Source organism: Podarcis muralis, chromosome 11 (genome assembly GCF_964188315.1).
Source record: "Podarcis muralis chromosome 11, rPodMur119.hap1.1, whole genome shotgun sequence".
Taxonomy (NCBI): Eukaryota; Metazoa; Chordata; class Lepidosauria; order Squamata; family Lacertidae; genus Podarcis; species Podarcis muralis.
This window is the reverse complement of record NC_135665.1, coordinates 50,167,109-50,192,089: the sequence shown is the minus strand read 5'-3', so window position 1 is coordinate 50,192,089 and position 24,981 is coordinate 50,167,109. Positions and strand designations below refer to the sequence as shown.

At 44.3% G+C, this 24,981-nt stretch overlaps 1 protein-coding gene and 1 non-coding gene across 5 annotated transcripts in view; one reads left to right on the top strand and one right to left on the bottom strand.

The window, feature by feature from the left end:
- The window catches only part of RAI14 (retinoic acid induced 14), a 96,519-nt gene that overhangs the window by 23,189 nt on the left and 48,349 nt on the right, over window positions 1–24,981 (top strand). The window lies entirely within an intron of this gene.
- TRNAK-CUU (transfer RNA lysine (anticodon CUU)) lies at window positions 20,812–20,889 on the bottom strand. Its single transcript has one exon. It is a non-coding gene; the product is annotated as a tRNA-Lys (tRNA).

The following is a 24,981-nucleotide window of genomic DNA, read 5'->3' as shown; positions in this document are numbered from 1 at the left end:
AAGTGCTTGTTAGTTATCTGCCCCGTTTTGTGTTGCCTTGTTCTGGCTTTGATCTGCACGTGCTTCTTGCATGCAGCTCTAAAGATACTCCATGCAAAATTAAAAGTCAGATTTAGCTGACAACATTACTAGCCCAGGAATGAACTGTTAAAAAACGGTGTAACTGCATATTGTTTGCATAAGTTGCATATTACAGTGGAGTATTTGGGTTTTTGTTTTGCAGAGCTGAAAAGGTTTTAGGGCAGGCAAAAGAAAGTACTTCATCGCACAGTACATTTGCTCACACAAGAAGTAAGTGATGGATTTCAAGGAGGATTGGACAAATTCATGGAGGACAAGGCTTTCAATGGCTACTAGTAATAATGGTTAAGTTCTACCTTCACTGATGGAGGCAGTATAGCTCTGAATACCATTTGCTGGGAATCACAAGTGTGGAGAGGTTTTTTGCTCTCATCTTCTGCTTATAGGCTTCCCATAGGCACCTTGACCCATAACAGGGAATGTGCCTTGGTTCTGATCTAAGTAAGAGCATCCCACATGAACCAGTGGTCAGGGTTGATGGGAACTGTAGTCCAGAAACAGCTGGAGACCCAAGTTTGGGAAACACTGGGCTAGATGATCCTTAGGATCTCTTCCAACCCTATGATTCTATTAACACAACCTCTCTTTTCATCCTTATGTGATCAGAGCTCAGCCAAGCTTCCCAAATTAGTCTCTCTTTTCAGCTTGCAATGGATTTCAGATGTGGGTAACCCCAAAACCGCTGAAATGTTCTCTATCTTTCTCAGATATGTTCTTTTTAATAATCTGTAATGATCAAGCAGAAAGCAAGAATGGAAAGAATGTGGTCTGTCTATGCTATGATTGCAGCGACCCTATCTTTGAAATGAATCGGGCCTTTTTGTCATAAGACACATGTCTGCAGAAGCGAGCAAGCCTGGCTGCAGACAGGAAATGGCCTAGTCTGTGACCTCGTCTCTCGGGGAAAATCAAAGCTCCTATTAATTCCCCTCCCCACCCCCCAAACCAAAGTAGATCTGCTCTCTTAGTTGGGAAATAAGTCAAATGAAATGCTTTGCTTCCTTCTTTCTAGGCTTTTGCAAATAGGAGGTGTGAACTGCATTTTCAAACATGGAAACAATTTAAATCAATGTTCAGCCTAGGGAAGGAGACAAAACATCTAAAGGTCCAAATTCTGGCTTTTGGATACTGTCCAGATTGATTGGAAAAAGCAGTGGCAGGTTTGAGTGGGGCAGTTGCACACAACCCAATAATTTTAGCAGTGTTATCCTTCCCAGATTGTCATCTCCGCTGCCCGCCTCTTTTCAATGAAAATAAAGAAAGGAATGTATGCCCTTTGGCATGCATATCTAGGACAAAGGTTCATTGCATAGATTATATAACAACAGCCAGCCAGTGTGTACAACTAGTGCTAGCTGCATTTAATGTAGTTTGGGTGGCACAGAAGCAAGTTGTTTGATGCCATTTTTGGATCTGTTCCTGGGTGTGGGCTTCACAATGCTCCTAGAAGTTAGAAAGTTTCTTAAGGCATGCCATATATTTCAAGCACTTTCCCAACCCTCAAAGAAACCTGGGAATTGTAGTTTGTTAGGGGTTCTGGGAATTGCAATTCTTGAGAAATAAACTGCAGTTCCCCAAGCCATGTGTGGCGTACTCAGCGTACTCATGGTACTAGCCCATGATTTTTGTACTGTATTTTATTTTAACTTACACTTGATTGTAACAAAACCTCTTAAGTGGTTTAAAATAAATATTAAAATTATCAATAAATGCAGTTAAAAACAAGTAATTAAAAGCATTTAAAAGTGATTAAAATAAGCAGTAAACTGAAAAGAGATTTAAACATCTGGATAGGGTTATCTAAACAAAAATGTTTTAAGCAGGCACTCATGGAAAGGAATACAGCGAAGGCAAATTTTTCATATGCCAATTTAAACAAATAGATGCAAATTTAGATTTCAGAGCAAATTAGGAAGTGCGTGGCTGATGCCTCACCAGTACATGCACAGCACAAACTTTAAAAAATACCCTACATTTTTGAAAGAGGAGGGAAGGACAGGAGATCAAGGGCCAAAGACCCAGTTTGCCTCCCTGCTTTCCCTCTAACAATCACCCCTTGCTTTTTCCTGTAAGACAAATTGCAGTCGTTAACAGTCATCAACAGGTTTACCACACCTATCAGCCAATCACCCCTTCCCACCACCCTTCTGAGTAAATACCCCTCCCCACCCTCTCACTATTTATAAGGGTCTGGTGACTTCTGTTTCAGTGTATCTGAAGAAGTGTGCATGCACACGAAAGCTCATACCAATAACAAACTTAGTTGGTCTCTAAGGTAGTGATTTATGGAAGTGAGAGCTGGACCATAAAGAAGGCTGATGCCAAAGAATTGATGTTTTTGAATTATGGTGCTGGAGGAGAACCTTGAGAGTCCCATGGACTGCAAAAAGATCAAAGCTATCCATTCTGAAGGAAATCAGCCCTGAGTGCTCACTGGAAGGACAGATCGTGAAGCTCCAATACTTTGGCCACCTCATGAGAAGAGAAGACTCCCTGGAAAAGACCCTGATGTTGGGAAAGATTGAGGGCACAAGGAGAAGGGGACGACAGAGGATGAGATGGTTGGACAGTGTTCTCGAAGCTACCAGCATGAGTTTAACCAAACTGTGGGAGGCAATGGAAGACAGGAGTGCCTGGCGTGCTCTGGTCCATGGGGTCACGAAGAGTCAGACACGACTAAACAACTAAACAACAACAAGGTGCTACTGGAAGGAATTTTTTTATTTTGTTTCGACTATGGCAGACCAACACGGCTACCTACCTGTAACTTAATCACCCCTGGTAACTGCACTTTAAGGAAGAATTTTGATTGGATTTTCAAAGTATTTGGGTGAGCAGGCCAATGCTCTGAAGTAGGAAGTCTTGTTTTCGGCATATGTCCATGATTTATGAGAAGAACATGGCATTAACTAAACAAAGTATTTAATCAGGATTTAGAATTAATCTTTATTTATAAAAATGAGGAGAGCATTGTGATTTCCCAAAGTAACATTTATGCAGCAGGACCTCACGTTTAACATTCCCTTTTCATTTCTCTCTGCCTTTTAACAACAGCAACTGGTCTCCCTTCTCAAGAATAATCTCCTTATGGGCACTGATTCTTCCATCACAAAGCAATACTAACTCTAAACCCTGGGAATTTGAAAAGCTGCTTACAGATTTCCATGCCAAATCTGAGAGGCTACAATTTATGGGAATCCTGTGTAGCAGGTTCTGATTTACCGAGAGGGTTCTTTAAATTAAAATATTTTTGTGCAAAGTGTCGGGATTTGTTAATAAATGGTTGGATATCAGGGGTCTTGCGTGAGGTTTCCAAATATCACAGAAAGTAAACATCTCCCTGTGGAAAAGAGATGTTTGAAGGCAAAGCTGAGCTCTCCTCAACTGAAATAGAAGCAGAGCTTCAAAGGACAGTGGGAAAGTGAATTTTTGTAAAACTGGAGTTTCTAAAACCTGGACATCTCTTTCGGAGCTCAAATGAGGATTAAGGGTGGCTCTGGCATTAAGGCCAGGAAATAAACTTTTCCTGTTTAAGTGTTTTGTCTGTCTGGGTCTCCAGTGTCTGGATTTTGTTGTGTTAACTTGGTCTAGTGTCGCCAGTTGTTGGCCCAGCGCATGGGTTGTGTAACCTGCAAAATGTTCTTCTCACCCTCAGTTGTTGTTTGGTGGGGACAAGGGAGAGTACCGTATTTTTTTGCTCTATAGGACTCACTTTTTCCCTCCTAAAAAGTAAGGGGAAATGTGTGTGCGTCTTATGGAGCGAATGCAGGCTGCACAGCTATCCCAGAAGCCAGAACAGCAAGAGGGATCGCTGCTTTCACTGCGCAGCGATCCCTCTTGCTGTTCTGGCTTCTAAGATTCAGAATATTTTCTTTCTTGTTTTCCTCCTCCAAAAACTAGGTGCGTCTTGTGGTCTGGTGCGTCTTATAGAGCGAAAAATACGGTGCTTCATTTCTCAGGGGATTCTTACTTCAAGTTCCTTTGTAGATCTGGAATATACCATGGGGGCATGTCCTTTGCTTATCCTCCATCTTAACTGCTGTACGCTAAAAACTTTTTTTATGTTATTAATAATACATTTATGCAGTGCTTATTTTAAAAAATCAAAGTGCTTTACAAACATTATCTTAGTAGTTCTTGTTAAGAGCCCTGTTGTGTTGGAGTTAGTAGGTTTTTGAATTGCACAAAAATGAGCTTCCTTTTGCTGTTCTCTTAGGGCAGTCTTCCTCAACCTCGGCCCTCCAGATGTTTTGAGACTACAATTCCCATCATCCCTGACCACTAGTCCTGCTAGCTAGGGATCATGGGAGTTGTAGGCCAAAAACATCTGGAGGACTGAGTTTGAGGAAGCCTGTCTTAGGGTGAACCTACATGGTCTATACAAGTGGTTGTGTTATGGTGGTTACTGTATTTTTAAAACAGGCCCACAATTAATTTGGTTCTCTATAGCTGGGCCTATATGTATTTTTTTTTTTTAATCATTAGAGTTTATAAAGAAAAATACAAAGAGCTGGGCATAGTAACATTTTTTTTCTGGGTCATTGTGTTAACATGTGTTGCAATGCTTATACTTGTTACTAGGTGTCACTATAGTGTTCTCTGCACAATCAAATAACACTAATCAAAGTCAACATCTGTTATGGTTTCTTGGGTCACGTATGCAAGGATTCTTTCATCGCACAGCTTTCGACAACCCCAGAGTCTCTTGGTAATGACTGTGTTCCCAAAGAGTGTGCCCTTAGTCACATTACTTTAGCCTTGCCAGGAATGTACCTTGATGTTCTATTCTACCCTAAACGAATGCAGCTGTCTGAGAAGAATAAGGGTGCTTGGTAGATTGGCCACGGTGCTGATATCCTCACCAGTGACGATATCCTGGCAGAAAATGTACAGGTCACAATAGGGCAAGGGTAGGCAACCTGCGGCCCAATCGCCTTCTCAATCTGGTCCGCGGACGGTCCAGGAATCAGCGTGGTTTTTACATGAGTAGAATGTGTGCTTTTATTTAAAATGCATTTCTGGGGTATTTGTGGGGCATAGGAATTCGTTCATCCCCCCCCCCCCCAAAAAAAATATATACTCTGGCCCACCACATAGTCTGAGGGATGGTGGACTGGCCCACGGCTGAAAAAGGTTGCTGACGCCTGCAATAGGGGATGGAAGATGTTTCTTCTCTTGACAGCATGAGTCACACCTTATCTCACACTATAGCAAGGGAGCTGAGGTCATAAGCCTGGGTGATCAGCATCTCTATAGTTACTTTGGTGATGTTCCAGGGAAGCTTCAAACAAAGCTGCAGTAACTTACATAGCAGTAGGATATGTAGATTACACTGCAGTGTCCTAATCCTCTCCGAAATGCACGTATGTGGTTTGCATTCCAAAAGCAACCCAGTAGTTACCTTCCAGCTAAAATATGTTGACATAGCAACAGGTTTAATACCTGTCAAGGCCAGGCTGGAGCTGCGGAGTGGTCAGTTGTAAAGTTGTACCTGAAGGACACAGCTTCCCACTCATGGCCTCGAGCTTAGTTGCTGGAGCTCTGTGGGGACTTGGAATAGGACTTTGTGGCCTGAAACATAACAAGCAGAAGGTCCTGCTCTATTGACCAAGTGACTCAGGAGGTCTGACTCTTACTTATTCCGACCACGCCTTGCCAGTTCAGTGGCTTCTTCCTGCCTTTCAGTTTCTGGAGGCAAAGCTGTGCACTCTTATTCCATACTTGAAGAGGGTTCTGCTGACAGAGAACAATAATTTCCATAAACTGGGTTAAAGCGAAGATAACAAAAGAGACTTGTGGCATATTAAACACCCAACATATTTATTTCACCGTAAGCTTTCATGGACCACAGTCCACTTCATCAGATGCCATGATGTGTAAGCCTGCATTGGCAAGCATATACAGTATTCAGATGTGCTGGGAGAATGTAAAGTAGTGAGATGAGAGCAGACCAAAGTTGAATGTTGGGGGGGGGGGGGTGTGGAAATTAGCCTGAAAGCAAAATAGTTACAGTGACCAATTGACAAGGCAGCTTCAGCGATAACACAAACATCCTTTCATTTGCTAGTTAATTAGCGCACACACAGTGTGACTGGGGGAAAAAATCCCTTAGAACTGAATTGCTTGATAAATTGTAATTTGGTCCTTTTTCTGCTGGAGTTTCCCTTTGAAGTTCTTTTGAAGAATGGCCACCTTAAGGTCAGATACCGCATGTCCTGGCAGCCTGAAACATCCTCCTCCTGCTTTCCTGATATTGCCACCAGGTCCCAGGCTGATCTAAGGACATATTTATATACTTTGTAATACAGTGGAGGCTGGTCTGTTGAGACAAATGGGGTAAAGGTAAAGGGAACCCTGACCATTAGGTCCAGTCGTGACCGACTCTGGGGTTGCTGTTCTCATCTCGCTTTATTGGCCGAGGGAGCCGGCGTACAGCTTCCAGGTCATGTGGCCAGCATGACTAAGCCGCTTCTGGCGAACCAGAGCAGCACACGGAAATGCCGTTTACCTTCCCGCTGGTGCGGTACCTATTTATCTATTTGCACTCTGACGTGCTTTCAAACTGCTAGGTTGGCAGGAGCAGGGACCGAACAACGGGAGCTCACCCCATTGCAGGGATTCGAACTACCGACCTTCTGATTGGCAAGTCCTAGGCTCTGTGGTTTAACCCACAGCGCCAACTGCTTCCCTGACAAATGGGGTACTGCTCCACAAAAAGTCAACCTGACCTCAGCCAGACCCCATTTGCCTGCCATCTTAATTTACAACCAATCCAGGGGATGGCACTGCCTGGCAGCACCCTGCTTTGACCTTAGTGTAACTCAGGGAAGGGAACAAAATTAGAATGTGTTGGCTCTGCTTGGCTGGCTTTGGCTCTGCCTGCCCCTGGCCGGCCCTACCAGACCCAATGGACACCAGCCACCACTGGCTTGATGCCTAGATGGATGAAATAGATTGTGCAACATTGTTAGAGAATAATTTAAAATACACCAGAATTAAAATACACAGTTAAACGATCCTATTAAAATATGAACAAGCCTGTTCAAATCCTGAATGGCAGGACCCAAAACCCTATAAAATAAACCTTAGTCTACTGGGATAAAACCTGACTCATTTTCAATCCAAGCTTGAAAAATCAAATGAACGGGCAACACACATACCCAACATTTTTAAAGTAATGATGGGGCAACTGTGGCACTTGCATGTTGCTGGACTGTCAACCTTCACCAACCCATGGTCATTGGCCATGCTGGCTGGAGCTGAAAGGAGTTGGCTCAGCAACGACCCTAGTTTAAAGATCGACCTAAGATACAGTGTGAAGTGCCGTCAGAGTTGAAGGTTACTTTGTGATAGTTGAAATAGTTATGATTGTTTACTTTGGAGCAACGCAGAAGAGATTTGTGTCTGGTAGGTAAAGTGATGATGTGTCTGGGTGTGCTGGACCCATTTTATGCCGGTCTGGTTTCCAGAGTTCACTGGCCAAGCCTTCATAATGTTGAGCACCAGTGTTCACTAAAGTAAGTTTCATTTGCACAGCCGTAAATATTTGAGAAGCAAAGGGGCTCCAGCCTTGTAACCCAACACCTACAATGATAATCTACGTTAGCTGTCTTGAGTTTCAATAGCATGCAAAACTCTTGGGAGTCTGCAGCCAAGGTCAGATGCCTACTTTATGACATCAGGCCCTGAAATGTTTTAATGTTGTTAACTGAAAGAAAGCTGGGAGGGGAAGGGAGACACCAGAATAATTAAAGGAAAGCTAAGTTGCCAAGATAGATCTGGGGGGGGGGGGGAGAGGACTTCAGGGAGGTGGCAAAGTATAGGCGATCTAAGGACATTTGAATAATTGCTACACCTACTCTGAATTTTGTGGAAGGATTTGGCAAAGAAATGATGGCCAGGATCCAAAGAATTGTGGAGCTTATTCTGTGAGCCCAAAAAGCTTCACATCATAACTGGGTTTTTCTCCCAAACAGCCCAATGTGCTGGATGGCAAACTGCTTTTAAAACTGGCTGTGTGTGTGTGTGTGTGTGTGTGTGTGTGTGTACACATGCCAAAAGGTATTTCCCAAGCACAAAATGGGACAAGTTGTTGCTGATTAAAGGAAGAAACTTAAGCTCCACTGGGTGATTGATTATAAACCAGTGGTAGGGGGACATGTCGCCTGGGGGCAACATGAAGCCCCTGACTAATTTATTGCCACCTTCTGAATATTGCCACACACGGACCGAGAGATGGGGTGGCACAGAGGCAGAGGGCAGTGGAAGGCAGCAAATGCCCTGTACATTTGGCTCACCCTCCACTGCCAGCCCAATGCGCTATCCTTTGAGGAATGTCACTCACCCGCAGCATAAAGCTTTCAACTAGTCTAAACCAGCAGTATAAGGCAGCTTCTTATGCTACATCAGACAAAAGGTCTACTTAGCTCAGTATTGCCTACACTGGCTGGAAGCAGCTCTCCAAGATTTCTCTCAGTGGGTTCTCTCTTGGGATGCTGAGATTTGAAATTAGAACCTTCTGCATTCAAAGCTGAGACTCCGACACTGAGCTGCAGGCCCTCCCCAAATTCGCTGGATTCTGGCCTTTGCATAATACATATGACTACTTCAGATTTCATTTCATTTGAGGCTTTGAGGGGGGTGGGGATAACTCGTTCAGCTCACGCCGGTGAGCTTCAGGCAGTATCTCTGTCTCAGAATTTCTCTCTCTGGTCTTCCCAGATGCCTGGTGCAACTCAGAATGACCTCTTGTGCATCTGGTGTGTGTGTGTGGTGCTGGCTAAGGCAACGTACCACTTAATAGGTATTGTGGCCAGCTCTGTTCTTGAATTCCTTCTATGCAGGAATTTGCTCCTGGCAGGAAGTGGAAACCAATGGCACGGATTCCATTACAAACATGCCAGAAACATTTGGGTATGTTTCTAATAAGGAACTCTTCACTGGCCCACATGCGGGAGAGGGTGAGCCCTACTCTTAACGAAGGCTACTTTTGGCCGTTCTGTGATGCTGGAAACCAGAGAAACAAATCCTTTGTATTTAAGGCATAAAACCTTGGCTGCAATCCAGAGAATCGTGTGACCAGCCAGGCTCCATTGTCGCCTGTGGAAGGCAATGAACGATCTGCAAGTGAAGGTCATTCTGTAACCAAAAAGCAATGCTAGGATGCTGGCCCCTGGTCCCTTATCTCAACAAGTGAGTTGTTTATGCACATGGAATTAAGGACATGTGTAACCTCTTATGTACAGCAGCATTTGGTTCCTCTTGACCCAGTGACTTTTGGCTTATTGATTCCCAACTAGGGAATGAGAGGATTTATGAACACTGATGGGGATTTATGCTTCTCGTCCCCAAGAGCATTTAAAATAGCATCTAGCAAACGATTCTGAGTCTGAGGATACTCCCTAGTGTGTGTATAAATTCTCCCGTCCTCACGTCCGCAAATGCAGTGGCTCTGGGAGGCAAATAAATTGAATTTTCATCTTTCATCTTTTTTTTCATCCCCTCTTTGCCCCAGAGCATAACGCGAGTCCTTCTCCTGCAAATATTGGCTGTTGTGCATAAAAGTAGATTTGCTTTAAATTGAAAGCTAGTTCCCCTTCTTTTTCTTTTCTTTTGACCTAAGCCAAAGGACGCTTGGAGCTTTTTCACAAGACTCTCTGGGCATGTGGTAGGCATTTGCTTGGAGAAGTATGTGCATGTTGAATCTTGGAGTGAGGCAGTTGTATACATACATTGCCAGAAATGGGGCTTGGCTTTTGGCATGCCACCCCAAAACACCCTTTCCAAGCATTTGCAGTGGCATGCCAACCTTTTTAAAGGTTCGTATAGATTGGCTGCGTTTATTGTGCAAGTCGGTCTGGGAACATTTACATTGAAAGTTGCCAAAGAGCAGTTTTCCCCAGTGGTGCCTTCCTGATGTTTTAGACTACGGCTCCCATCCTCCCTGAACTTGGGCCATGCTAGCTGGTGCTGATGAAATCCAGTGTAACTGGAGGGTACCAGATTGAGGTCTGCACCTGGTGGTAGATTCACACAACCAGCTGCCTATCACAGCTCCTATGACATTTATACAGTGTCTGCTGTACATTCAGCAGCTGTGTGAAAAGGCCCTTAACTGGGAGCAGTGTTAGAAATTCCCCAGTTGCCAGGCACGTATTGAGACTGGCTTGGGTCCAAGTGTGACTACGTGGAGATCTTTGGATGCCAGGCTGGCAACTAATATCTCCATCTGGCTGGACCCTCCAGCTTTCTTAAGCAGCCAAGCAGATGAGCTTGCTTACTGCATTTATATCCCACCCTTTTTCTCTCCAAAGAGTACATGGTTCACCCCCCTCCATAGTTAATCCCTACAATGGCCCTTTGGGGTAGGTTAAGAGGTTGTGAGAAGGTTACCCAGTGAGCTTCATGACCGAGTGGGGACTGGATCTCCCAGGTCTTAGTCTGACACTCTAATCACTACACCACCAAAGTGGTTGCCTTGAGAGTACTTCTGCTGTGGGGCAGCTTTGTAAATTAAGTAGGTAAATATGGGGAGAGCAAAATGTTACTTTGAGAAGGATCTGAAATACTTTCCTTGAAGCTTGAATTTGTTCTATTTGATGTTTTAAAGTGTTGTGAACCACTTTGAGATTTTTCTTTTAAATATAGAGCTGTATAGAAATGAAATCATCAACAACTTCGTTGCAGAAAAAGCCCCCTAGACATTCCACTGTAAAGAGAGTCACCTAGGTTTAAGATGCCATTTGGCAGTTGGCTTATATTATAGACTCATAGAATTGTAGAGTTGGGAGGGACCTTGAGAATCGTCTATGCAGAAATATGCAACTGTCCCATATGAGGATCAAACCTGCAACCATGGCGTTATCAGCGCCATGCGCTAATCAGCTGAATGATCTATATATCTGAGTTTCAAACACTGCCTATGAGTCTCTGCGGGTTTCATCTAATTCTTATACAGTGGTACCTCGGGTTACAGATGCTTCAGGTTACAGACTCCGCTAACCCAGAAATAGTACCTTGGGTTAAGAACTTTGCTTCAGAATGAGAACAGAAAATCACACAGCGGTGGCACAGCGGCAGCAGGAGGCCCCATTAGCTAAAGTGGTACCTCAGGTTAAGAAGAGTTTCAGTTTAAAAACGGACCTCCAGAACGAATTGAGTTCTTAACCTGAGGTACCACTGTATAGGATTGGGCTGAAAATTAGCATGAAGGCCGACACATGTTCTAAACAGAGGCTGGGAACCTGTGGCCCTCCAGATGTTGCCGAACTACATTCCCATTATTCCTGGCCTTTGGCCATGCTGGCTTGAGCTGATGGAAGTTGGGAATCCAACCACACCTGGAGGCTCCCCATCATTTCTTCCCATTCCTCTCTCTGGGAAGGAGAGATCATGGCTGCACTGATGTGATTTATGCAGATTTTTATAGCCCCATCTATGCACAGCGGTGCAGAGCTAGCAACAGTTATTACACAACAAAATTCCCACTGAACTAATAACTTCTCGTGCTTACTCTTGTTTGTTGAAAGAAAATGTAAAAGAAAACTCAGTGCGACACCTTTCAGATTATTTTTGGGGTGGGAAATGGGGGGAAATGGATTCTTTGTAAATGCAGGAAGAATTTTTAATGGTCTGGTGGGTACATGAGCTGCTCATAAGTCTTTACTGGTATATGGGGCTGAGATTGTCAGTGATGTTCTTGAAAGTCTTCTCAAGGCAACTGTTATTTGCAAGCATGTTTAAACCCCATAATATATTTCATCTGAAACACAATTCCCTATTGCATTCGGTGCACTTAGCCATAAGCTGTAGTAGCTACCAGTGGAACTGGCTGTATCTTCAGTGCTTCCAGTAATGTCATTTTATATAATGTCAGGATGTATGCTGAAGGTTGATAAAAGCTCAGTGAGACTGGCTGTCATCCATCTTCCACTTGCATCTTCCTGTTTTGACATTGACTGTTTGGGAAAACCCTCTTCAAAGGCATGCGTTATATACATATTCACTTTAAAAAGGACCCTGGAATACAAAAAGAAAGCCAGAGAAGCTGTTAATGAGCTATTTTGTTTCCAGAAAATGCCTGTGACTTGTACATTTCGGTTGTCTGCTGTTTACAAGATGGCTTGATTTAAAGTCTTCTGCCAATTTATGGGTTCTGGTTCCAAACAGTGGAATAGTGCAACTCCCTTTGCTGATTCTCAGACTTGCCTGTTGTGTGAGCAGGACAAGAAAAGGCAAAGGCCCTGAAATAAAGACCTAAAGGTTGGTTTTCTAGCATGGCAGAACTTGCATTTAAATCTCAGATATAAATACAGATCTCCTGATTTACTGCAAATTAATTGAATCCTTCACCTGTGCTCTTCCTGTTCCAAACTCTTGGCTCCCTAGTTCCCTAAGGGCCAGTTAACGGATTTGACAAAAACCATGTTTGCATTCAGCTTGCTATGGTGAACACAGGAGATGGCGCAACTTACAACAGTCTGGCAAATCGGCACATGCCAGGGAGACAAAATTAAGGGTGGCACCCTGGCGCATGTCTCAGCATTTTCCCTTCACACACTGGGGTGTTGCAGCAAATATCACTGCTAAATTGTAGAAGGCTCAGACATCACCTTGCCAACAAAGGTCTGTGTAGTTAAAGCTATGGTTTTCCCAGTAGTGATGTATGGAAGGGAGAGCTGGACCATAAAGAAGGCTGATCGCCGAAGAATTGATGCTTTTGAATTATAGTGCTGGAGGAGACTCTTGAGAGTCCCATGGACTGCAAGAAGATCAAACCTATCCATTTTTTTGGAAATCAGCCCTGAGTGCTCACTGGAAGGACAGATCATGAAGCTGAGGCTCCAATACTTTGGCCACCTCATGAGAAGAGAAGACTCCCTGGAAAAGACCCTGATGTTGGGAAAGATGGAGGGCACAAGAAGAAGGGGACGACAGAGGACGAGATGGTTGGATAGTGTTCTCGAAGCTACCAGCATGAGTTTGACCAAACTGCGGGAGGCAGTGGAAGACAGGAGTGCCTGGCGTGCTCTGTCCATGGGGTCACGAAGAGTCGGACACGACTAAACGACTAAACAACAACAATCTATTTTGCTTCAGGCCCAGAGACTTGGAACAAAGCCCTGTGAGATCAAGGGTGGTACCTGCTCAGGAAGAGAGTTTGGCTCATAGGTACTGCCTTCTTTCTCATCTCAAGCCTCAGCTGATCCACCTGTGCAGAATCTTCCCATCATCCCTCACAAAACTAGGTGTGTTTTAGGGTTGACTAGGAGGAGGTTACTGTTAAGTCGGTTTCAGTCTGTAGCATAGAGATCCTCTGGAAGAGTTGCTAAGCTACATACTGTCACTTCCTTAGTTCCAACAGATAACTGGCATATACTGTAGGCAAATCAAAGTACTTGGGACTGAACTTATAGCAGTTTCGCAGTGCACATGTCACAATGTCTTAGCTTCCACCCTATTAGCAACTTTGCTGTCCTCCGTGATTTTGCAACTCAATGGCAACCATCGGATCTGCTCTGCTAATGATATGTCACAATGCGTTATCCCTTTCAGTGGGAAAACCTGTTTTGGTTTTTATCTCAATAGAGCTTTTAGGTAGTAGGTGCTATGGTGTACGCTGGTACCTGCAATGACGCAACACTTATATTGGCCTTTGGTGCAAAGTTGAGCAAGTGCTAGTAGAAACTTGCTGCTGTTCACTCAGTATGCATGTGAGCAGCTGGATTCTTAGGGTCAGTTGCTGCTGTTAATAGACACAAGTGGGCAAGAAGAGGTGGCTTCGCTTTTCAGATTGACAGCAGTAGTGCACTACTTCTTTAAGGTACATTTTGCAAGGTTGCTCAACCTCCAAAGTAGAGCCAATGCCTTATCTGCTAAAGTAATAATAATAATAATGATAATAATAATAATTTTATTATTTATACCCCGCCCATCTGGCTGGGCTTCCCCAGCCACTCTGGGCGGCTTCCAAAAGAATATTAAAATACTGTGATACATCAAACATTAAAAGTTTCCCTAAACAGGGCTGCCTTCAGATGTCTTCTAAAAGTCTGGTAGTTGTTGTTCTCTTTGACATCTGGTGGTAGGGCGTTCCACAGGGAGGGTGCCACTGCCGAGAAGGCCCTCTGCCTGGTTCCCTGTAACTTGGCTTCTCGCAGTGAGGGAACTGCCAGAAGACCCACGGTACTGGACCTCAGTGTCCGGGTAGAACGATGGGGGTGGAGGTATACTTCAGGTATCCTTCAGGTATACTGGACCGAGGCCGTTTAGGGCTTTAAAGGTCAGCGCCAACACTTTGAATTGTGCTCGGAAACGTACTGGGAGCCAATGTAGGTCTTTCAAGACCGGTGTTATATGGTCTCGGCGGCTGCTCCCAGTCACCAGTCTGGCTGCTGCGTTCTAGATTAGTTGTAGTTTCCGGGTCACCTTCAAAGGTAGCCCCACGTAGAGCGCATTGCAATAGTCCAAGCGGGAGATAACCAGAGCAAGTCAGATTGGATTGGAAAATGAATATTTTTCAGTACATTTTTCCTAGAGGAAACACTCTTATTTGTTTCAAACCTCCAGTAGCTCATGACCTGAAACACTAAGTAATAGCCATACGATTTTCACCAATAAACATTGTCCTTCAAATGCTTTTATTCAATCCTTCCTTTTTTTGTTTTTCTTTTTTTAAAAAAAAGGTTTCAGGTGTATGATGCTTCTGGCAGTGGCAGATTTCCACATATCTGTGAGACATTTCCTTCTGTTTGTGTTTAAGTCTCTTTCATATTTTATTTGTTACTAGCAGTCACGGGGTTTGGGGCCGCATTAATTGTACTCTTGTTCCATCTGTGTTTAACTTCTGGCTACGAAGGCAGAATTATCTGGGCCTGCCCTCCAGCTGACCTCTGCATTACCTGTGACGGTTCCTCAAGCCTACCAATTTGCTGTGGAGGCCAGAATGCAGAGTTAGGATGTGTGGGATCTCATATCAATCTCCCGCTGGATAGCTGGGAGGCAAGGAACCTGCTTCAAAAGGTAAAACAGGTGGACAACTTTTTTCTATCTGAGGTCCACCTTCTAGGGACCACATGCCGCTGGTGGATAGGGCCAGAGGCAAAAGCGGGCAGAACAATGAACATAAATGCCACTTATTTACAGTAGGCACTTGCCTAACTACCTCTATCCTCTAGCCAGGTAAGGAAGTGCCCGTATCAGAGTTCAGGGACGCATTCCAGCCAGGCAAAAATCATTTGAGGAGGGTGAGGGTGGGTGTTCAGAGGAGAGAAGGGGTGCCTGGCAAGAGTCCCAAGGCTCAGATAAAGGCCCAAGGCTCAGATAGAGGCCCAAAGGGTCACATTTGGCCCCTGGGCCTGCTTTGGGCTTTGGTTCGTTTTAATATTTGTTGCTTTTCCAACAAGCAAGTTGAGCTCAAAGCTTGAGGTTCCTCATCCCAGGGAACCTATATTGCAACACCCTGAGTGTTTTGATTAGAGGGGAGGAAGGATATACATTTGTGCCATCAACAGGACTTTGGCGGGAGGCCTGTCCTTGCTTAGACACTGCCCCAAGCACACATAACAAATGCAGGATCAGCTGTTGTCACACAAGTGTACCACCAGCTGCACTGTGGTTTCATACACCCACGTTTGGTCCCTCGCAACACTGATACCCCTCCAGACTTTTGGCTTTTGGTAGTGCCTATATATGAGGTCCAAGCAGGAGACTTAGGAGAATGAGCGAGTGCAAACAGAACACTTAACAATGGGGACATGAAACATCCAGGGGCTATCTTGGTCTGCTGAGACATTCCATCCCTGACCTGGAAGTCACTATACTTTAAACAAAATAATACCAAGAAAAATGATCGAAGGTGGGGTTGGAGCAGAAAGCTTGCATCCCTGGAATTCATTTGCAAGTTTTATTTTTGTCGGCTGCAGTTCTGATAATAGCCTCCTTCCCTTCCCAACACTTTATTTTATTTCTGTATGGAGTATCAAGCTGGGGTGAACTAGGGAGAGACAGATGATTATTAGGTAGGGAGAAAGAGACAAGGGTTGCGTTGTGGATACAGTCAAATAATATTGTCTTGCTAATTTTTAGAAAGCAGTGAAGTCACAAGAATGACACACCTTGTATTGTCGCTTGTGAATGTGGGTTGCATTGTCGCTCCAAAGTACCTGCCTCACTTCCACATGGTGCTAATGTTTAGTGTTCATCATCCAAAGCATTTCTTGTTCAAAGGGGTGTCTGCTCCCTTCCATACTGCTTTTGAGCAGTTTGATCTTGTGGGGTGGAATCCTGTCCCTCAGGTGCTTGGGTTTGAGCCCCATGTTGGCCAAAAGATTCCTGCACTGCAGGGAGGTGGGACTTGATGACCCTTGTGGCCCCTTCCAACTCTACAGATTTAGGATTCTATGAGAGGGTTCCCTACAGCTTGCCTTTCAGTGCTATCCTTTTGCATGCCAGTGCCTTACTAACTTATAGGAAGAGAGTGCTTTGCAGCATCTGACCTTGCCAGGCCTGTCAAAATGGTGTGATCATGCACCAGCCTTTGTGCCTAATTTTGACCCCCATGCCCCTCCCCACAAGACCCCACCAATTTGGAAAGCTGCAGCAAAAAGAAAAAAGTAGACAAGTTGCTGGGGTGGGGGCAGGGAGGTTGTCACATCACTCGGCAGTCATGCGAGGCAGAGAGGTCTCCACATGGCCGAGCATGGGAAGAAGAAGAGGAAGAGGAGTTTGGATTTAATATCCCGCTTTGTCACTACCCGAAGGAGTCTCAAAGCAGCTAGCAAACTCCTTTCCCTTCCTCCTCCACAACAAACACTCTGTGAGATGAGTGGGGCTGAGAGACTTCCAAGAAGTGTGACTAGCCCAAGGTCGCCCAGCAGCTGCATGTGGAGGAGCGGGGAAGCAAACCCAGTTCACCAGATTACGAGTCTACCGCTCTTAACCACTACACCACACTGGCTCTCAATGCAAGGTGACCCTTCCCCACCTATCTAGGCATTTTAGCGGTGCAGTGGTGTAGCAGGGGCAGTGCCACAGGGAGGGTTGGGGCGCAAAATTTCAAAAGAAAAAAGTAGTAATAATAAAAGTGCAACCTTCCCATCACACAGAAAATTCGCCCAGTGTTTGCATGGGTGGACAGAGGCAGATTTGGGCAACAGCCTATCCTGCTCTCCACTATGCTAAATGCTCATGGGGCCGCAGCTGCCACTTGGGTAGGTCATAGAGCTATTGCCCTTTCATTCCTGCCTATTGGCTGGTGATTTTGAGGATACTTGCCTTGCCCTGGGTGCTAGCAAGCCACGCTATGCCACTGGCGGTGGGCTACCAGTTCAGAAGAAAGCTGTAAGGAAGGTTTAGCAGAGAACACTCACGTACTTATACTTTGAAAGGTGTCGGGGTACATATGTGTGCACGTTAGGCTGAGGAGCACCCAGCATTATCTGCCTGAGAGTATATTAATCAAATGGGGGGGGGGGGGCGAGTTTTGAAGTGCCTCTGAGTCACACAGAATCCTCCCACAATGTTTCCTGGGCTGTGTGTGTGTGTCTGAATATTTGCACCTATGAAAGAGTTCTTTTGTAAGACTCAAAGGCTTGCTTTCTGCATTTTAACACTCAAAATTGATGTTACCAGCAAGGGAGATGATGCATCCAGTTTGCGTTAAAAGTGTGACGCTTTGGAGAGAGCGACTCTCCCTAATATGGGCAGAGTGCTGTAGAAAGGCAACAAAATGGGCAGATGTGGAATGAGACACTGATTAATTAATTTGTGGTGCTTGTGCTTCATGCAGAATTCTTTTCCTTTCTTTCTTATATATTCCAAGATCAGTCTTCAAAATGTTTGTTTTGGATTTAGGACGTCTTTAAAATGCAGCGTGCCTATTTGTGCAATACCTTTTTAAAAATAGCTAGGCAGCTGGCTTCCAGGAATACTTGTCCATGTCACATATATCTGACGCCTTTCTTCTCTCTTGAGGCCACTGACTACATTGCATATTTTATGATTACAGTGCAGCATTTTAATGGACCTCTGCCATATGGTTGAGTCATCTGCTCCATCTCCTGGTTTTGGGAGGATTACACATGGATCTTCTAAAGATTATGAAACATAACAGAAGAAAACCAACTCTTAGAGCACAGTAGACACTATCCATTTGTATTGGTCAGAACATGCAACCTGCTTAAAGCAAATACTGGATAAAATAATAGCATTATTCTGGGAAAAACCTGTGGGTTTTGTGCCTCTTCATAAGTATGAAGTTGGGGGGTGGGGGGGAGAGACTTCTGATTTAAGGCAATGGCAGGCTGCCGAAAGCTGCTTCAGAATCAGTTATTTCAGTGTGGTATGTTTTTCCTAATAAAAACCCCTCATTTCTTTCTGAGAAGTGCACTTTACTAAGTAATTTTTCGAGTGGGAAGCCCTAAATTAGTCACTCCTTTCGCCCATCTGTTCCTGGAAACTGTTCAAAACAGTAACTCACTTACTTGCTCGGTGCAGCAAGAAGGACTCAGATCATAAGAAGCTTAGCCTGAGAAGAAAGCAACCTGGGCACATGATTGCTGTAAATTGTGACAATTGTCATTGGCAATTTTGGCAAGAGCGAACCTAATGCCTGAATTGCATTTTCCCTAGTTGAAAACAAGCCCAAAGTATGTGTGTGCTTGAAATCCACCCATTATTACCTTTGCCTTGTCTCTTCCCTCTGCTCTCTTTTTTCCCACCTCCACTGCCACATTTTAGATTGTAAAATTCTCAGGGCAGGGATCAGTTTGCAGGCCTGTATCTTGGGAAGAGCCCATAGCTCAGTGCAATGTTAGAAACTCTGATATATAAGCTAGGCGCCCAAATTGCTCCTTAAACCAAGGTTGCAGTCACCAAAACAGAATGTCTGGTTGCCATTTGGGGGCCAAGACGGCTCTCAAGTCTTATTTTTCAAATGATGGATTGACTGTGATTGATTCTCAGTTAAACATCTGGCTAGTTCAAATGACAACCTTGAGCTAGCTTAAAAGCTTTGAGAACTTAAAGAAGAAAAGTCCCTTGATCCAGGGACAGTCCACAAATATATTGGCCTGTTCCAACCTCTTTTTCTTAATGGTGACTGCCCCTGCTCAGGCTGCACAGGAAAAGCATTTTGATTCCTGAAATTCATTCTGGTTGTGCAGATTAAAATATAACTGATAGAATTCTCAAGTGGTCGATAGCCAGGTGCAAAATGTGGCTGACTAATTTTTAACACTGGCTCAGTGGCGGAACATGTTTATGAATTCTGTATAGATTTATCACAAAGGGGGGGGGTGTTAGTGGAGGGGTAGTACGTTGGGTGGGGGATGTGTCATGCTCTTTCTGTGATAGTTTGTCCACCTTTGCTCCCCCACCCTGCACTCAGTTTTCACCTGTAGCTTCCAGCATGTGACAGTGGCCATACCCTGGGAATGGCTTCAACTTGCCTGCTAAACCAACTGAGGGTAGCCAATGGATGGTGCTTTGTACTCTTACTTCCAACAACTCCTTTAGCCAAGCTAGTGCCAAACGCATTGCTCTGCTTTCCTTTGAACCAAATCAGCAAGATCAAGAAGGTGGTCTTGTCTGGGCGCACAGCCCAGGACCTCCATACACACTGCCCAGGTTTGATCCCTGGTGTGGTCACTTCGCTGCTGCTAACACAGTGGATTAACTTCACTCCTCTGTTGTCTCTCGAGACAGGCAGATGCCAACAACAATCACTAAAAGGAACTATTATTTTATTAAATATTGAATTGAAAAGCTCTCGGTTCATTGCAGCAGCATCATATTGTTCAGTGTTTCATATTGTTTGCCTTTTGGTGTTGTCTTGCAAAGCAACCTTTGGCTTCTTCTTTTTTTAAAGGAACAGCAGGGTACAAATGGATGGTGTTGCACTTTTCATGCCATATTCTAACTCCTAGACATGCCTAATGATTTTTCAGGCCTGGAGATGGCCTCCTTTGCTTGAATCCCTGGATAGCCATTGCCACTTGAGGGGTAGACATTGCCAGTCTTAAGGGGTCCAGTGGTCCAGGCAGCTTTGTAAGTTTGCATACATTTGCTTATGTTGCACTAAAGTACAGATGGTGCTGTTGTATTATCAGTGAAATTTATTGTCATTGGTGTTGGGGGCTAACTAGTGGAGAAAAGTCAATAGGTGCAAGAGGGTTTATTTTCAAATTGCTTATTGGATTTCCTGGTGCTTTTGGAACATCTGCGTTCTTTGGGGAAACCACTCAGCATGTACTCAATAATAAAACAGACAAAGGAAAACATTATTTTGCAGTATTGAATATGATCACACTTTGAAGAGAGCAGCTGTTTTTATTTTTTTACATTAATTTACTTTATTGGGTAGCAACTTTGCTAGAGCAGGGATGGGGGATCTGAACCTTGGAGTTTGCATGTGGCTCAGTGGCTAATTTCATGCAACAAGCAATCTGGGTCTCCCCCAGCATTAGGTGGGGAGCAAGATGGTAGACGGAAGAGGTGGCAGAGAGGGAGAGAGGTGGGTTAGTGGCCCCCGAAGACTTGTGTCATGGGCACCCTGACAGAAAATCCTTGAAGGATGGAGAAAACATTCCCTGGATAATGAAATACAGTATACCAGTACACTGGTTTTAACTGGGTAGATAAATGAGTGGCTGCCCCTGAAGAGGAACACAGATCATGGAATCACAGAATTGGGAGGGGCCACAAGTCATTTAATCCATTGCAAGAATCTTTTGTCCAACGTGGGGCTCAAACCCACAACCTTGAGATTAAGAGTCTCATGCTCTACCAACTGAGCTATCCCTGTTGGATGCTGTATCAGGGAACATGATAACCAATTTCTAAACCAATCCTCTTGCAGTAGTTGGCTCTGTTGCTTCATCTTTTCATCTTTTAGAGATGTGATGGAACCCACCCCTGCTTTGTTCAGAGCAGTTGCTACTTTCTCACAGTGGTGAGCTGCCACCTCTTGTGCAAATCCAGGAAGGAAAAGGCAGAAGAGAAGTCCTGAATAGGATTGGGATGTTGGGTTTGAAGAGAGGTACTAACAGCTGCACCTCCTGAACACTTTTTGTTCCTTGTTCTTCACAAGTTCTCTTTAAAAGCTGTTCTTCATCAGAAGGTTTTTCACCCCATCAAGGTAGGGTTCATCTTGCCAGTGGCGGCACCACCATTTTATTTTTGTAAGAGGAAGGAAAATAGAGGAGAGAGAGAGAGAGAGAGAGAGAGAGAGAGAGAGAGATTAGGAAGGGAAGAACAATGCATGCCAGAAGGAGAGGAGCAAGGTACAGACATTTGTAATTAAAAGTGGCTTTCCAATTGGAGATTGGGGCAAAAGGTGGACTTTGGGTCTTAAAAGGTTGAAGGCTGGGGGTGTAGGATGTTTGAGATAAAAGAAGCTTCTCAGGTTGGAGTTCCTCACGTAATGGTCTTCATACTGGTGCTTTGATGGCAGAGCTACATATTACACGTGGGGTTCCTCGTGCAGACTGGACAGGATGTTTTAGGGAGATTTGCATTGGGATATTTTCTGATGCCCAAGGTCCAGTTTAGCATGTCTATTTTATTTGTATATTGTGAACAAAGCTAAAAACCTAACTGTCAAAGCTGCCTAACAATAATTGTGTTTTCAGTTGGAATCCATTCATTGTTGTTAATGAGCTTATGAAACAGAAAATTTTATGTGAAAAATGTTCTGCCCTTCATTACTGGTTGTGAGGAATCTGACTTGGTTTGAGTGGTGGTGGACGAGATTTCGTGGTATCTTCAAACTTTTAGTCTACCTAAAGATGCTGAATTAGTCCAGATAATTTGTGTTTGGCTGAATGGATAGGTGCAAAGCTACTATCTCCGACACTTGTCATCTTCATAATTCTTGTTTTAAAAGCAAGTACTTGCGTTGCTAATTAGCTTGTGAATCACCTATCTCATTGTCTACATCTCAGACGTCCATCATATTGTGTTCACTTCTGTGTTTGTGTCTTTAGGAATGCAAAAGGCATTTCCTTTTATAATTAAATTGTCCTAGAAGACTGGATGGTAACTAGTCAGCTAAGAGGTACATCAACAATACATGGCTTCTGGGAATAGGTTTTTTTCTTGTTGCTGAATGAAGAGGTGGGGAAAAAATACACCCAGATTCCAGAGAATTGCTCATACTTGGCTTAGCTGCACACAGGGGCCCATTGTTTTCTGCTGCAAAAAGCCAAATTATAATTTTAGGGCTACTTTTAAAACAGTTAAATTCAGGGGTTTCTTTTTAAGGGCTTTTCCAGACTTCTGCTACTTTGAAAATGCATGGAACAACAACAAAAAAAAAGTGTATCCTGGCTGTTTGCCTTGGGGATTTATTGGTTTTCAAACATTTGCAGAGAACAACAAAGAGAAGGGGGGGACACACAAAGAAAAATCAATGTAAATTGGAAAATACAAGCTTAGACAGTCACTCTCCAGCCTTTCAGGCAGAGGTCTTCCACGTCAACTGCTACCTGATCCTGTGAATTGTCAGATCTATGTACACGGAGGTCTTGCTATCCGAACACAATGCATCCTCGGGAAATCATTTGTTAGGTGAGCATTCACATAATAAGTCTATGATTTCCATTGATTCCTTTGGGGAAATTTCTAATGCATTCCTATCTACTGAATTTTGACCCCAAATTATAGGGGGGAACCTCTCAGGAGAACTCTCTGAAACATTGCAAAAGGCAAACAAGGAAAGGAGGAAAATGCTCTCTTGTCTGATTTCCCTCCCTCCCACCCACCCAAGGTTTCTGGCGAAACGGCTGCCACAGACCAACAAAACACAAAAAGTTAGGCTTTTTACAGGCTGGTGATATGTTATTACATGCAGGTCCAGCTGTTTAGATATCTGAATCTGCCGAGTGTATAGCAAAATTTGAGTACTAATTCCTCATGTTTGGATAAGTGAATTTTCACATGAGCATTTGGCTAACAGGACCTGCATGTAATTTTACACCTCAATGTGAAGAATAACTTGCAAAATGTAGATAGTATTTGGATGTAAAAGTTCTCTCATGTGGAGCAACACTATGCTCAGAACTAGTAACACATTATTATGGGCCTAGTTTGAAAAATTGTGTTGGGTTGCTTGCGCAAACGGGTCATGTGAAGGGACTGCTGAATTGAAAGTGGCCTGAAGGTTTTCATATGTCTGCACTTCATATTTCTCATTTATGGAAGTTGATACAGAGGTGGTCTGTTTTCAACCAAAGAGTATCAAAACAAGATTTTAGCCAGTCATATTCATGATCTAATTTCAAAGTGACCTTTGGCTTCTTCTGCTATGTTTAGTTGTGTGGTCTGTGAACCACTTAAGGTAAGTGTTGAGAAAGGCCTGGAGAATCAAGAATGCTAAAGAGCAAATATTTGTGGTTTTAAAGATCTTGCCTGGTGGAGTTGGAGGACTGAATCCCCAGCCTTCATTGAGCCAAAACACCAATGCCTCACACTACAGCAGTTGCACAGCACTGTGTTTCATGCTCCCTTTGAGTGGGCCATTTCAGAGATACAATGGTGCCCCGCAAGACGAATGCCTCGCAAGACGGAAAACCCGCTAGACGAAAGGGTTTTCTGTTTTTGAGTTGCTTCGCAAGACGATTTTCCCTATGGGCTTGCTTCGCAAGACGAAACATCTTGCAATTTTTTCCCGCTCCCCCCCCCCCCCTTTTTCTAAGCCGCTAAGCCGCTAATAGCCTTTTAGCAGCTAAGCCTTTAATAGCCGCTAAACCGCTAATAGCGCTAATCCGCTAATCCGCTAAACGGATTCTTTTCGTCTTGCGAGGCACCACTGTAGTAGTCTGTGAGAATCAAAACTTTTTCTCAGCAATGGGGATGGGATTTTGCCATGTGCTCAGGAGATAACTGATCATCATTTGGGACAAAGCAGAACCTGGGCAGGTAGCAAAATGCAGTGTAAGCCTTATCAGTATTATGGGAGCATTCTAATTATTGGCATCCATCAGTCTTGAGAGACAATGGAGTACAGTGGTGCCTTGCAAGACGAAAATACTCCCGCGAGTCTCTTCGTCTAGAGGTTTTTCCGTCTTGCGAAGCAAGCCCATTAGCGGATTAGCGCTATTAGCGGTTTAGCGGCTTAGCGGCTATTAAAGGCTTAGCGGCTTAGCGGCTAAAAGGCTATTAGCGGCTTAGCGGCTTAGAAAAGGGGGGGGGGAGCGAAAAAAATCGCAAGACTCGCAAGACGTTTTCGTCTTGCGAAGCAAGCCCATAGGGAAAATCGTCTTGCGAAGCAACTCAAAAACGGAAAACCCTTTCATCTAGCGGGTTTTTCGTCTTGCGAGGCATTCGTCTTGCGGGGCACCACTGTACAGCTCTGGGGGTGAAGTCACACGGCTGCATTAGCAGCATCAAAGTGACCTCCCCAGGGTGGAAGCCTGAGCAGTGTGTATGGAAGTCCTGGGCTGCCCAGATGGTGCGATCCCCCTCTTGGCCTCACTGATGTGGTCCAATAGAAAGCAGAGCAATATGTTTTGCACCAGCTTGGCTGCAGGAGTTGCAGGAAGGAGGCATATAAGACACCATCCCAACTGTCTTAGGGACTCCACTTCTTAGACTTTTCTAGTTGCAAAGATACCCTGCAAGACAGCTGAGGTTTCCTTCTCCTGCAAGGGTTACCTTCCCAGGTTGATGAGCCCCATCTGCCCCTCACTTCCCTCTACAGCGTGTACAGAACCACCTACTTGACTGTTGGACCCACTACTGGTCCACTTAATCCACCGGAGCCTGTCTTTACATGCAGGGAATTCCCTCCAGAGAGTTTTGAGACCCATCAGCTAAGTGATGGATTTTAAAAGTTCTTAAAACTGCTACTAGAGAACCTCTTTGCATGCACGTGGCACACTTCTGGTGTTTCCTATACAGCTT